Raw genomic sequence first — 14294 nt, 5'->3', positions numbered from 1 at the left:
GTAGAGAACAGTTGTATATTGATTTAGAATAACCAGAAAGTGTAATCATAATAAGAAAATGTTTTCCAGAAGACTTTTAAAATGAGGGAATATGATGACTGTATGCTAAACAGAACCATAAGAAGGAATTTAATTTTTGACTTGACAAGGCCATGTGATAGTCTTAATGAAATTGTACCACCTGAGATATATCAGTGAGAAACTGCATGATGAAATATATCTCTCCCCATTTTAAAAACTCTCCCCAGGTACAAAGCTAGCACCTTTGGTTGAACACTTCAAGCTTTGTTTGAATTTTCAGGTGCTTTTTTAAACACACAATTCCTCATGTGCAGAATGGAAATTGTATGATTCCCTGTGCACTGCTAAAAGTTGGATTAAGTTAGACTCTCAATTAACAAAGATAGTGGAGGAACTTGCCTCTGAGTGGGGGAACAGTCACTGCCCTCTCAGTCTGAAATCACGTTGAATCATTGCAGTCCTGACATTGGATTAAATATCTCGGAACTCTGAGGCAGTAAAATGCACTTTGGGTTCAGAGACTTGCACGCTTGAAATGTTCTCACAATTGTTATAAATGGCCTTGATATACATTTCACCAGTAGAAATTTGAATGAAGAACTCTATAAAGTGTTTTTGTTTAAAGAATGGGCTCCATTCCTCATTTATGAAGGTCATTATTTATCTGTAGACACAGCTGCTTTACTTTGGGGAAGCTACTCTTAGTCTGAGAAAATATTTTTTGTGGGGTGGGGGGCACACTCTAATCTAGACCTTTGAGGATATTTACATAATTGCATGTTTTAGGCTACCTCCCCCCAATAACGTCCTTATTCTGTTCTACACCATTTCCTGGGAGCTTAACATAGAAATTCAGGTTTGGTTTTTGAACTGTTAGTTGCTTCTGTTTCTGATTTCCTTTCATCTTTGTGGTTACAAGCTAGTAGCTCTTTTTGATCTCAGGGTGGTTCACAACATTGAAATACAACATAAAATACATAATAAAAACAAGAGCAAAAACAAACCCCATCCCCTCTCACAAATATATTTAAAAGGGTATCAGATGTTAATCAGTCAAAGGACTTGTTGGAGAATAATATTTTTGCCTGCTGCATCCATAGAGGAGTGTTGAGGGTTTCATTAATTCAAATTTCAAAAGTATTGTTTTATATTATCCAATGAATATTTGTATAGTTCACTTTTGTGCACAAGTGGAAAAAAACTTCATCATTCTTTAAAAATTATCTTTATGCAAGTGGGACCTGCAACAAAATGTATTAGTGTGGAACATCCCTGTTCATCGCTGGTTGAAACCCTGCCCTCTTCAAGGATACTCAAATTCCATGCGCCCCTCCAGTCCTCAGCATTCCATGACCACTGGGCATGCTCAGTCCTCAATTGTGGTTTTTTGGGGGGCAGAGATTTTTTCCTAAATATTCTTTGTATTTCTGTAAACTATGAGCTTCTTCCAGTAAGCTGGCTGATACCTTTCTCTGTGTGGATAGTACTGTTTTGGCTACATAAGAACAGGCACTCAGAGAATTAAAATTACTGTTTGTACTGTGTATAGCACTGGGACCCTGCAACAAAGAAATTGTATGTGTATGTGCTGGTGGAGGAGGGGGAAGCCTCCCTTTTCATGTAGGAGACTCTAGATTGTGAGAAAGTGAGTGGGGGGCACTATATGTGTTGTGTGTCTGTGTTTTTGACATCTTACTTTTCCAGCTATTCCATTGCCCATCCCTCCCCTCCCCCCCAATTGCCAGCATTCTATGAACATTCTATGAGCAGGGATGCGGGTGGCGCTGTGGGTTAAACCACAGAGCCTAGGACTTGTTGATCAGAAGGTCGGCGGTTCGAATCCCCACGACGGGGTGAGCTCCCGTTGCTCAGTCCCTGCTCCTGCCAACCTAGCAGTTCGAAAGCACGTCAAAATGCAAGTAGATAAATAGGTACCGCTCTGGTAGGAAGGTAAACGGCTTTTCTGTGCGCTGCTCTGGTTCTCCAGAAGCGGCTTAATCATGCTGGCCACATGACCCGGAAGCTGTACGCCAGCTCCCTCGGCCAATAAAGCAAGATGAGCTGTGTAACCCCAGAGTCAACCATGACTGGACCTAATGGTCAGGGGTCCCTTTACCTTTACCTTTACCTTTATGAGCATGAGCACACTCAGTTCTCGCTAGACTCTCTTTGGAGGGTCTCTCTCTCCCAGTTATGCAAACCTTGAGATTACCCTCACTCAGTCTGCTGATGCCTCTCTTTTGTATGGGGCTGTTACTGTTTGGGCTATGTAAGTGAGGGCCCTTGGAGATTGGAATTGGAATTAGAACATAGGGCAATGACTACAGAGAGCACAATAGAACAAATGGCTGAAATGCCTTCTGAAATACCTAACAAAGAGCTTACAGAAGTAATCCATACAACATTTATTACATGAAAAAGTTACCAAGTCTATTCCTATGTATTGCAGCTGATGCTTGTGTTTTACATGACCAGAAGGAGGGTTCTGATGGATTGAAAGGGTATTAGTCCTGCTGTATCTTTAAAGTGAAAAAAGGATTTTTTTTCATTTGTACCTGATGGTTTTTTTTTTATCTGTTTGCAAATGTTGCTCTAATGGTTTGAAACCCAGTCGTGTCATTTCTTTACGCCCACACAGAGCTGCAGTAGTACAGACACTGTAGCAGGAAAACCATATTACCAGCTAGAGCCATTAAAACTCTTCCCACGCCAAATGTGGGTTGAAATCACCCTCTTCTTCCCTCCCCACCCCAAAGCCCACCGCCCACCACCAAACCTTCTGTGCATCGGGTTTTTTTTTTTACACATTTTAAAAAAGAGAGCCAGAACAATTGAAAAGAAGACTCTGAATCCTTTGTTGTTGTTGTTGTTCCAGCGCTTTCCCAGAGAAACCTGAAGCACACCTCTGGCCTATGGACTTAGCCATCTAAAGGTTAGCAAGAGCTTTGTTGTTAATTTCTCTGCTTAGCTTTGATGAGAGACTGCAAAGAACAAGAAGGGCTAAATTGTGGGTATTTTAATGCAGCTACTGTTAGGATGGTTGCTTTTCTCTGACACACACAGCACTTTTTTTTTTTCCAAAACAAGGAACCTTAAATAGGGCTTTATTAATGGTATATTTTGCACTTTTTGCTCAAGCATCAGAAACTTTGAAATATGGACCAGGTTTGTTTCTGTGCTTATAGAAAAGCAAGCCTGTTGATGTGTGGTATGCATGCTAAGGACGATTAACTCTTTTCTGGCACTGTAAAGCACAAGTGATTTTGACCAGAATAACTTGAAACTCCCTCTTATGCACATTTGCAGGAAGAATCTTGTTTGTGCAGTTTATTATGAAAATGCTGAACACATGTATAAGATTTGTTTTCCCTTTAAAAGAACTAATCTAAATTTAATTGCCATGAAAATAACCTAAATCGTGCATACTTTATGTAATTTAGTTTTCATGAGTACTGTTGCTAGAATTAGTATGGGAAAAATATTCATATTGAATTAAAATTGGTCAAGGAGAAGGCAAGTGCTCTCTAAACAATATTTGCTTTAATACTTATTGCGCAAAGGGTGTTTTTACTGAGGTCAGCTTTTGAAATTTCCAGCTTTGCAAATGATCAAACAGGAGAGTAAAAATAAAGAATGCTTTTTTTCTTCCATACTGAGATGAATCAGAGATTCTTATTTCCTTTGCTTTGAATTTTTAATGAACGGCTTTAGAATCTGCTCTGTAGCCCTTTGTACTAATTGTAATAATTTGCTCTGTCATCCTATTGCATGCTCTGAAGTGGCTTTTATTACTCTAGGATAAGAGTTAAGTAATGGATAAATGCTTTTACGTTAAAATAGGAACTGATGGGGCTGTATTGTGGCACTAGCAAAGGTTGTTATCAGATGTTTGCTACAGTATCTATAGAAAGTCTTGCCAGTCCCATGACTGAAGCATGTTTTGTAAACTTCCATAAGCATGTATATTTTACTAGAACAAAATACAGTTTCTAGCACATTTTGATATTACAAGCTGTCTCGGGTGAATCATAGGCAAGGCTAATTAATTATTCAAAATGGTTTTAACATTTACAGATATATAACGTCTGTAACCTAGATTCAAATGCTATAAGGACAATGAGCTTCCTTGGTTACTGGTAATTTAGAAATAGAATGCTGGGCTGCCAGGCTTTGTTAGCAAAGGCGCTGGAGACAGCCAAACCCAATAATCTCATGGAAGTATGGTTTATTTAGTACCATAAATCAGGCCCCCAGATTGGTCCTGAAAAGAGAATATTACAGCAATTGGTCCATTAATAAGGTTTGGAATGTATTGTCAACAACTGCACTGAAACTTTTAGCTATAAGATACTGGAGGATGAAACCAATTTCAACAGCGAACAAAAAATGGGAAATGTCAGAAGAAAATTGTTTGCAGTTGAAATAGATAGCAGGGGAAATATTTCTACTCTAGCTCGGAAATCTGCAACTTTATTTTTGAATATCTGCTCTGTAGATTGCTTACTGTGTTGTACCGTATTTACTCGAATCTAAAGCTCACTTTTTTTGGCCAAATGACATTGCGAAAATTAAGGTGTGCATCAGATTCAGTGGGGCATTAGACTAGAGTAAATACGGTACTAAAGACAAAACATACTTCTTGATGCAGTGGTCTGGCTGTATCATGGTTCCACTATTGAGGTTGTGCGTTGTGCCTTAGCAGTCATGCCCTGATCCGCTCCTTCACTTTCTAATTTGTAATAACTTGTTCACTGTTGAATTCAAATCAGACAAACTATGCTTGCTTAGCATTACCACAAACCATAATTTGTGCACCAGAATCCCAAGCCCATTGCAAAGTGTACATTCCAACTGTGGCATGGAAACAAACTATGGATTTCAGTAATGGTAACCATAGTTATTGTAAGTGAAGGAGGAAATTGGAGGGAAGAAACTGGAATGGCTGATCTGTTTCACAATATACTTGTTCAGTTGCTCCTTCATATTTATTAAGAAGCAAGGCACAGAACTGACCTGATGACAATGTATGTAGTTATTCTAGGCTGATTTTGTGGCATCTATAAACAACCTCACACGACTTCTTGTTGTTCAGGAAATACTGTATGCTGCAGTACAAACTTGCTGGAACCCCAGCATGCTGGAGAGCTGTATTAATTTTTTATTTCAGATTTTTTAATTTTAATGTTTATTTATTTTCAACTTTTGACAAGAAAGATGATGAGGACAACAACAACAGTATATGCAATGACAGTAGGTACAAAAAGCAGGACACGTGCTTAAAATATCCCAAAACTTCAAAATTTAACTTTTGCCCCTCCTAAATACCTCAAGTATTACTTCATATATCTCTAGCACTTAGTTTTTGAGAAATGGCCTTTACATAGAAATATATAGAAAGCTGCCTTATACCCAGATCTGGCCCATCTAACTTATGGTTACCAGACGTCCCTGTTTCCCGGGGACAGTCCCTGGATTTACAAAGCTGTCCCCGGACAAAATCTGTCCCCGGAATGTCTCCAGTTTTCATTTAATGCCCCTGGATTTATATTTTAAGTGTTATAGATTTATTAGGGAATGAATGTTGCATGATTGGTTCAATGGCACAAGACGCATCATATGGGGACTTCTGGCGAGGCAAAATGGTGGTTGCCACGGCAGCGAGCAGCTCCTAAAGCCAGCCAGAGCCAACTGCGCTACCAGGCTGGCTACGAGCTGCTGAGACTGCTGCTGCCACTACAACTGCCGAGGGAGAACCGGGGACGCCTGGCTTGTCAACTGGGGGAACCGCTGATCCGCCCCTGCAACCCAAATCGAGCTAGGAGCGAGAGTGACTGCCCAGTGGCGCTCCTGGCCAGGAAAACCTGGAGCCGACACGAGGAGGAGGAGAGGAGAAGGAGAAGGAAGAGAGAGAAAGAGGAAGGAGAAAAAAGAGGGGAGCCCTGACCTTGCTGTGCCGCCATTGCTGAGGAGTGGTAGGAGAGCACTGGAAGGGCAAGGACATGTGGCCAAGCCCAGGACCGACCTGAACCTACTCCACGGCAGCTAGCACTCCAAGAGAGCAGGCCGGAGCCCAGAGGAAGGCTGCACGACAGAGGAGATCACAGAAGAGATTACTTTTTTAAAAAAACTTTTTTTCTTCCTCTTTTTTTTTAAAAAGTGTCCTCAGATTCTTTGAAAAAAATCTGGTAACCTTAATCTAAGTAGCAGTTGCTCTCCAGGGTTCCAGGCAAGAGTTTTTTCTAGCTTTACCTGAGGCTATCGGGGGGGGGGGGGAGTGTTGAACCAGAGACCTTTTTGCATGTTCTCTGCCACTGAGCTGCGGCTCTTTCCTTTAGTACGCGTGATTGAGTTTCAGAGCATGAAGTCTCCCGTTTCATTTTGAAATGTGATATAGTACTTGTAAAGGAGAAAATGACTGCAGTACAATACAAAAGGTTCTTATTGTCCAGCTTGGTGGATCTCCATGCATTTTGAATGCTCATTTTTCTATGGCTGCGTTTGAGTGTTAAAACCAAAATCATAAGCTTCAGATGCTTATAAAAGTTGTACTCCTAATGAAGAGCACTGCCCATTTGTTTGCCTCCAAGTCTACAGGGCCCTCATCTATACTCCAAGAATTCTCAAAGGTTAGGGGAACATTTTAGGCACCTGGTGTGAATGCAATACAAAGTCAAACCATGGCATAGCATGAATGAGTTGGTTCCCAAAGTAAAGACAAATGACCCTAGGTTCAGCTGTAACCTGGACATTTGGTTGATCATGCTTAAGCTATGGTTTGTCTCAGCGTTAAGTGTGAACCTGGCCATAGCTTGTATCAGTAAAACTTGGATATGTCACTCACTAAAAGGTATGTTTAGGTTTTATATCTCTTAGTGACAGCTAGAGGTCTTGTTCATCGTTTTGTGCAACCATAAATGCACAGGTCCCACATGAAATGAAAGTCAGTAGGTTCTTTGCATTGCATTGTTTGAGCAGTGAAAGACAGCAAGCCTGGATTCAGACTTAACAATAAACCATAGTTTATCATGAGGATGAATCTTCATAGGGTTTAGAATCGTGTGTTCCCATTTCCTCTTTGTTTACATTCACGAAGAGGAGCTGTTACGAAGCAGAAGTTTTCATTTTCCTGTAATGTCCAAACTTGGGGAACCATAGTTTGTTTTAACTATGATCACCTAAAGGAAGTAAGGATCAGATGACTAAAAATTGGCAAGGATTCAAAGGGTTGCATTTTGCCTACTACAGTATATGTACACCAAGGGCTTTTCCGACCTTTTTTGCTGGAGCCTCTTCAGGTGAGGTGCAAGATCAAGGGAAGTAATAGTACTGTACTGTTTTGCTCTGCATTGATCAGACCGTACCTGGAGTACTTTGTCCAGTTCTGGGCACCATAATTTAAGGATACTGACAAGCTGGAATGTGCAGAGGTGGGGGACCCAAGATTTTAAAGGGTCTGGAAATCAAGCCTTATGAGAAACGGTTGAAGGAGCTGGCTATGTTTAGCCTGGAAAAGAGGAAACACAGAGTATGATACACATCTTTACTTATCTAAAGAACTCACATGGATGATGGTACGAACTTGTATTCATCAGGAAGAACTTTCTGATGGTAAGAGCTGTCCAACAGTGGAACTGAGTCCCTTGAAAGGTGGTGGACTCTCCTTCTATTCCATGGTGGTTTTTAAGAAGAGGTTGGATGCTTTAGTTGACATTCCTGCATTGCAGAGGGTTGGACTAGATGACCCATTGTGCCCTTGCAACTCTACAATTCTATGATTGTATAGGAAGCCACTCTCCTCTGAGTCCTGGGCTTTATAGACTCGTCTAGCCATGCAATTTCTGAAAGCAAAGGGGCACATGGGCTGCCAGATGTGAAATATATTGACATTATTTTCAACTCACCCACCCCACTATGTAACCTTTGTCTCTCTGTGGCCTTATCCACACTTCCGTTTGCCCCACCGCTTTCCCCCAGGAAAACCAGCGGTTTAGCTCTGAATCGGAGCAAATGGCAATTGGGTTTTCTGTGGATTGCCGTCGGTTCTGATTTATTGCTAAAGAGTGGGTTTTCCAAGGGAAAGTGGTGAGGAAAAGCAAAACCACTGGGATTCTTGCCTAGAAAGCACAGCACAAGTGGAAAACCCCTTGGAAACATGCTTTCTAGGCATGAAAGAAGCTGGTGTGGATGAGCCCTTTTCTCCCTCGCTTTCTCTCTCTCCCTGCCTTCTGTTTTTCTTCATACCCCTCCTTTTCAATTTAAAAATACATTGTCCTGCACTTTCAGATCCCTGCACACCAATTTAGGATCAGTGACGAGACTCACACAAATATGAGATGGTTCTTCAGCAGAGGTGTGAGATCTTTTCCCAGTGTTTTTGTCTCCAACCCATGGCTGCCTTTTACAGTTACCACTGTGCAGTAGTGTACATGTGACCTTTGTGCTGATCTACGTCAATATATAAAGCTCTGGTTGTCCAAATAGTTAGGTTGTTTCCTGCCTTCAGATATTCAGCTGTGAGATTTCTCAGTATGTGATTCACAGTGTGTGCATTTAAAGAGCTATTCAGATACTCAGCTGTGAGATTTCCCAATATGCCATTCACAGTGTGTATTTAAAGAAATGTGAAAAAAGCAGAATGATTGTGTGTGCATGCATGTGCAAAGCACTGAACATGCTTTCTGTATGTGAGACATTGCCAAAAGATGAGGAATCTCTCAGCTGACTCTAAGATGCCTGGACTAGCTTTTGAAAACAACCACCCAGTCACCTGAACATTTAATGTTTGTGTGGGTTGTATTTGCTAAGACCCATTGGAACAGTCATTATTATTGTCTGTCAGACAGCTGAAGAACACTTACTAAGAACATCAAAATAATTCTCCATGCAGCCAAGAATTGACTGTGGACATCCTAAGCTAGAACTTCAACACAGGCATATCTCTTATGCTTATTCATGAAGGACCCTCTACTTATCTGGAATTGCTGGAGAAATAAACATTGGTGCTTTTTGTACGTTATCCAGAGTTTGCAGCGCAAGACAACTTCAAATATTTTCACTAGTGCATAGGTAATCCTATTTTCTTGCATTTGATGGGGGTATTTGGTACATTTGTTTCCCACCTTTCTTTTAACTAGCGCAGTGCACAAACATTGTTCTCCCACCTCACTGGGATAGTCATCACCACCTGCCATCATTGTAGGGGTGCTAGTGCCCTTGCAGGAGCCTGGTGCTGATTGCGATGTTTCTGCTCGCCACTGTGGAGGGCGGGCATTTTGCCATGGCTCTCTCAAAGTTAGAGCCTGCAGTGATCCTTTCTTCATGATAGATTTAGGTCACCCAGGGAACTTAATAGGTGAGTGGGGATTTAAATTTGGGCCTCCCCCATTTGAATCTGACACACAAAGGTCTAACGCAAGTCATTTATTTTTATTTTAAATTGCCTTTTCACTTTTAGCACACGCTTCTACTTTCCCTGTGCTGCAGAGTCCAAATAATTTGGTGTTGGTTGGGCTTTCAAAACCTGCTGTTTGCTTTCCAGTCCAACACTGAATGCTTGTGCCTTTTATATTCTGCATTATTATGGTATGCTCTGAAGTGCAAATGCAAGATTTTTCCAGATAAATTCGTCTCAGTGTGGAGCAAAGCTGGAGATGTTGCTGATTAAATTTAGGACAGCAGAACAGAGCACACTATGGCTGAAAGATCAAATGAAAATGCTCTGTTTGTTGCTTAATGATGCCATTTGCTTGGCTGGTTAAATAAATAAACTAATGGTAGGCCTGGAACGGAGGCGGGAGAAGGAGAAACCACAAGGAAGAATAGATCAGTGAGTGACACTCAGGTCTCAGCAGGGTGTCTTTTTCTCAACTGTTTGTTCCCCCCCTGTGCCAACCCTGAAATTAAAAGTGCATGTAAATGTGAATGTTTTCCAAACATTCCTTACAGAGAGATTCACTTGGACAAGAAAATAAAGTACCAAGAAAGGCAAAGACATGATGGAACTAAAGAGGTGCAGTGCTAGGCCAAGCAGCTGGGTCATGGCAGTCCAACTTGTCATGCGGTGGGCCAAAATTTGATGCCCCCACAAGTCTGTGCTGCCTTGCTAAGGCAGGTTAAGTGAGGCACTGGGCTTTGGGAAGGAGGTGCAAGGCTCTGGCAGGGGCATGTAACCCTCCAAGTTCCTTCCCAAAGCTGGGAAGTACTAACTAGGCTTAGGGAAGGAGACGATGGGAGGACTTTAGGCCCAAAGCCCAGCATCTCGCTTACCTGACTTTGGGAAGTGCTTTGGTGGTGGTGGAGCATCAAATGTTTCTGAGGACCGACAAAATGGTCTTAAGGGCCACATGTTGGACTGCTCTGAGATAGATTATTAGACTTCCTCCCTGCAAAATGTGGAAGCTAATCACTTCCAGTACATCTTTCTGGGCAAAACTATATATGTGAGTTGTAGGACCGGTTTGGAAGTGTCTCAGCAAGACTTCTTATCTCCTGAGGCAATTAAAAAATGGTTCTGTGCATATGGAGGGCAGTTCTTTTTGAACTGGGCAAAAGCTTGCTGCAGAGCACTATGATATTTTAAATATGCTCCATTTCCAGTCTTTTTGGTGATGTGTGGAATAGGTTGTATATGAAGTTTCAGCTGACTGGCTTGGAAGTACCATATTAGAGTTATGATTTCACCATCAGTTTGAGGAAGCTACATTCAGAAAGTTTCCTTTTAAAAACTTTTCCAAAATAAGTAGAGTAGATTGCATTATGTATGTGCAAAATTTATCTTTTCCCCCCGTGGCCTGAAAATATCTTAAATTTGGGGACATACACTTATTGGCCCCTGTTTTGAAGGATAAGTTTACAAATGCTCTTTTTAAAGACTTACTAGGGTACCAGACTGTGTGCACCAAAGCTCAGTTTCCTAGTTACAGTAAAAACAGTTCAGTCAGTGTATACAATACTGAACTAGACGGACCTTTGGTCTTCCCATAAGGCAGCTTTCTATGTTCCTACTGCAGCTGAAAAACCCTGGTAGTTCTTGAAAAAAGCAAGTTTTGCAAGCACACCGGGCTCCAAAACCTCCCGTGCTGTTGGTGTGGGAACATCACATCCCTGAGGCATTTTATTCACAAGTTTAATATGGCTCCACACACTAACCATGATAAGTTCCTTGCAGAACTGAAGCGGGACCAAGCAACAAATAAAAGCGTGTTCCTGGCAGTCCCAAGTTAGCCTAAGAGCATCCTGGCTGGATTGTTCAGGAAATACCTTCCAATTAACACCCAGCTCCTGAGAATCTTTTTGGTTGTATTAAGTCCTTATTAGTAATTTTCCTAGTGGTAAATAATTTCTGGTCTATAGGTTTTGCAACATCTTGGCTTTGTGAAAAACTAATGTTTGGAAACCAAATGGGTGCATTTAGAACAAACCTTTTTTGTGAAGTTTTCTAGGTTGCATTTTTTGTCCCATTGAATAAAAATATTCTGAACAGACCATATATGGTGTATTTGGTTCATTTTTCCAAACAATTAGAAAATCATCTCTTATTCAGTAAATTCTGGGCTTATGGGAAATGTTTAAATGAACGCTTTGCAATTGATTTTAAGGGGTGCATTGCCGATAACTGTAAGCTCTACAGAATTAATGATGTATATGAATGATGTATGTTGGCCATAAGCCCAGCATCCTTCTGTCAAAGAGAAACAAGTTCAGCTTCTTGCTGTATGTTCCCATGTAGGTACAGTCTGTGCCTGTGCAAGCTTAAAATGTAATTGGGGCACACTTTGGCTGGGATTCAAAATGCTGATAAAGCATCTTTCTTTAACTGAAGAAACCCTGAAGAAAAAGCATAGGCAATCCACTTTTTCAGATTTTTTTACAGCAATCATGAGGGAAGGAAACTTATTTTAAAATAACATTTGGCCTTATTCAGCATGCAGATTCTTCACTTGTGCTGCAGAGAAGGGGGAAATTCCAGAGATAATATATCTTACAAAATTCCTTTTACTGCCTTTATCTCATAATTCAGGGCCTTTAGCTAAGAGTCATGTTATGCTAAATGGTAAATTACACTTAACAGTAGGGCACAAGTGCATTAGGGAGAATCAGTAACTGGACAGAGACCAGTGCCTAGAATAAAAGAATGTACAAATTAATACGAAAGACAATGATAGTTTAAACTATAGGTTGTTGCAGGATAAAAAGGATGATTCAAGCTGGACTGGCAACTTTGGGATCAAATCTACGAGATGGTAGAAACTGGAGGGATCAGTTTAACAAAATGTTAAACCACCGAGCATTGCTGGGTGGTTTACAGTATAAAAACCACAGAAAAACATAACAAAGTAAAAAACAAAATACATTCTTGGGTTAAACACATTTTTGGGGAATTAAGTTTTGTTAAGTAAAATAAATGAACAAACGGATATACTGTAGTGTTTTTTTACAGTATATTTTTTACATTTTTTACATTTTACACATAGAGAATTGGATGAATTGTCAGCCTAGTAGCCCATCTGAAACTTGCAAGATATCAGAAAAACGTACAAGGATTTCTGTGCAAAGTGTTTTCACAGTTGGGGTTTTTTATAATGTAATATAAACATTCAGAAATATCATACTTAATTTGCAGCTGGAAGCAGTACAGTCCACTCTTTCCCCTCATTCTGCTGCATGTGTAGACCATACTACAGTTTCCACATGTAAAGGAGCACACTGTGTCTATCCTGTAGAAGAATCTTCAGAACATGGAGAACAACAAAAAGAGACAAAAATGTGAAAAACACCGGATGCCACAAAGCAAGATAACATCAGCTTGTTTTGGAAAACATTGAACTGCTGGCATCAAGTAGGATGGCTGCTTCACACCATCTGTGTAATATTATATTCTATATTATACTATTACCCTTTGACCTTTAATTAATGTCAGTCCTTCAGGCTGGGAGTCACATTAAAATGTATTTTTTCAGTACATGTGTCGTGTGCATGCAGCGGTAGTGGCTTGCTTGAAGCCATTGTGTGAGTACATTTATTTATTTACATTTCTCTGCCAATACACTCCCAAGTGGTTTGCAAGCCAAAATAATGTTTAGTTTAAAATCTAATAATTGGAGGGGGGGGGGGCACGGTAAGCAAATGCAGATAGCAACTCATGCGTAAGACCTCAGATAATATAATCGGGGCAGGAGATAGTTCTGAGTGAAGAAAAGCCAAATGGCAGGTAATATTAGCTAGATTGTGGGAGGGGGTCTTGATAGAGGGGGCTGTTGATAGAAACAGTTCTGTGAAAACTTTCAGTGCAGTAGCCATGCTTAGGGCCAAAAACTACATGTACACTTGCAGAAGTGACATGGTGTTACATGTATATGTGTTAAATTGCACATAGCAGCTGACAGGTGCTCTAAGAATTGGGGATACAACCTATGGGGAGGGAGGTATTAACCAATTATTCCTCTGATACTGTTGAAAAGCCCTTCCCAAGCCGGTCTTTGGCACAGGTAAGGTAAAGGTAAAGAGACCCCTGACCGTTAGGTCCAGTCGTGGCCAATTCTGGGGTTGCGGCGCTCATCTCGCTTTACTGGCCAAGGGAGCTGGCATACAGCTTCCGGGTCACGTGGCCAGCATGACTAAGCTGCTTCTGGAGAACCAAAGCAGCGCATGGAAACGCCGTTTACCTTCCCGCTGGAGCGGTACCTATTTATCTACTTGCACTTTGATGTGCTTTCGAACTGCTAGGTTGGCAGGAGCAGGGATTGAGCAATGGGAGCTCACCCCATCGCAGGGATTCGAACCGCTGACCTGATTGGCAAGTCCTAGGCTCTGTGGTATAACCCACAGTGCCACCTGCGTCCCTCCCCTTTGGCACAGGAGGAAACTCCTATTGGTGACTCCAATAGAAACTGAGTATCAGAAGCTTCTCACCTCTGTATTCCATACTTGACAAAGGTTTTCCTTTTCCACTGCTCTTAAAGACACAGGTGCCCTGCCCTTTAACCTGACATTTGTGTTGCAAATTAATTTTAAGGTCAAACTCTAGAATATATCTTGCCTACTTAAAATAGTTAAAACTGATGTGTTACCAATTTGTAAGGACACACAGCCATCATTATTTAATATTATGAGTTTTGTGGGATGGCTAGCGTCCTGCCACTTCCATTTCGAGTTTACTTTAAGCACTGCATTGAGCCTTAGTCCATGAAAGCTTGATATTTTCTACTTTACTAGTGACAGTGCACGACAGATTTAAGCAAAACCAAGTCCCTGAATGTCTGTTGGCTCATGTT

At 41.1% G+C, this 14294-nt stretch overlaps 1 protein-coding gene and 1 long non-coding RNA gene across 8 annotated transcripts in view; one reads left to right on the top strand and one right to left on the bottom strand.

Moving 5' to 3' along the window:
* LOC309373298 overlaps positions 1-14294 on the bottom strand; it is a 95131-nt gene that overhangs the window by 27039 nt on the left and 53798 nt on the right. The window lies entirely within an intron of this gene.
* ZNF831 (zinc finger protein 831) overlaps positions 1-14294 on the top strand; it is a 46502-nt gene that overhangs the window by 15492 nt on the left and 16716 nt on the right. The window contains exon 2 of one of the 7 annotated variants that reach the window (XM_081916601.1): positions 2897-2953. The exons of 4 other annotated variants lie outside the window; for them this stretch is intronic. The gene's annotated coding sequence lies outside the window, so the exon portion shown is untranslated. Of the gene's footprint in view, positions 1-2153; positions 2954-8979; positions 9088-14294 lie in introns of those variants that run through there. 2 more of the 7 variants (XM_081916600.1, XM_081916604.1) reach the window with 2 other exon arrangements.

Source organism: Podarcis melisellensis (assembly GCF_964234715.1).
Source record: "Podarcis melisellensis genome assembly, chromosome: 6".
Classification (NCBI taxonomy): domain Eukaryota; kingdom Metazoa; phylum Chordata; class Lepidosauria; order Squamata; family Lacertidae; genus Podarcis; species Podarcis melisellensis.
Note: the sequence above shows the minus strand (reverse complement) of the source record. Positions and strands in the feature narration are given on the sequence as shown.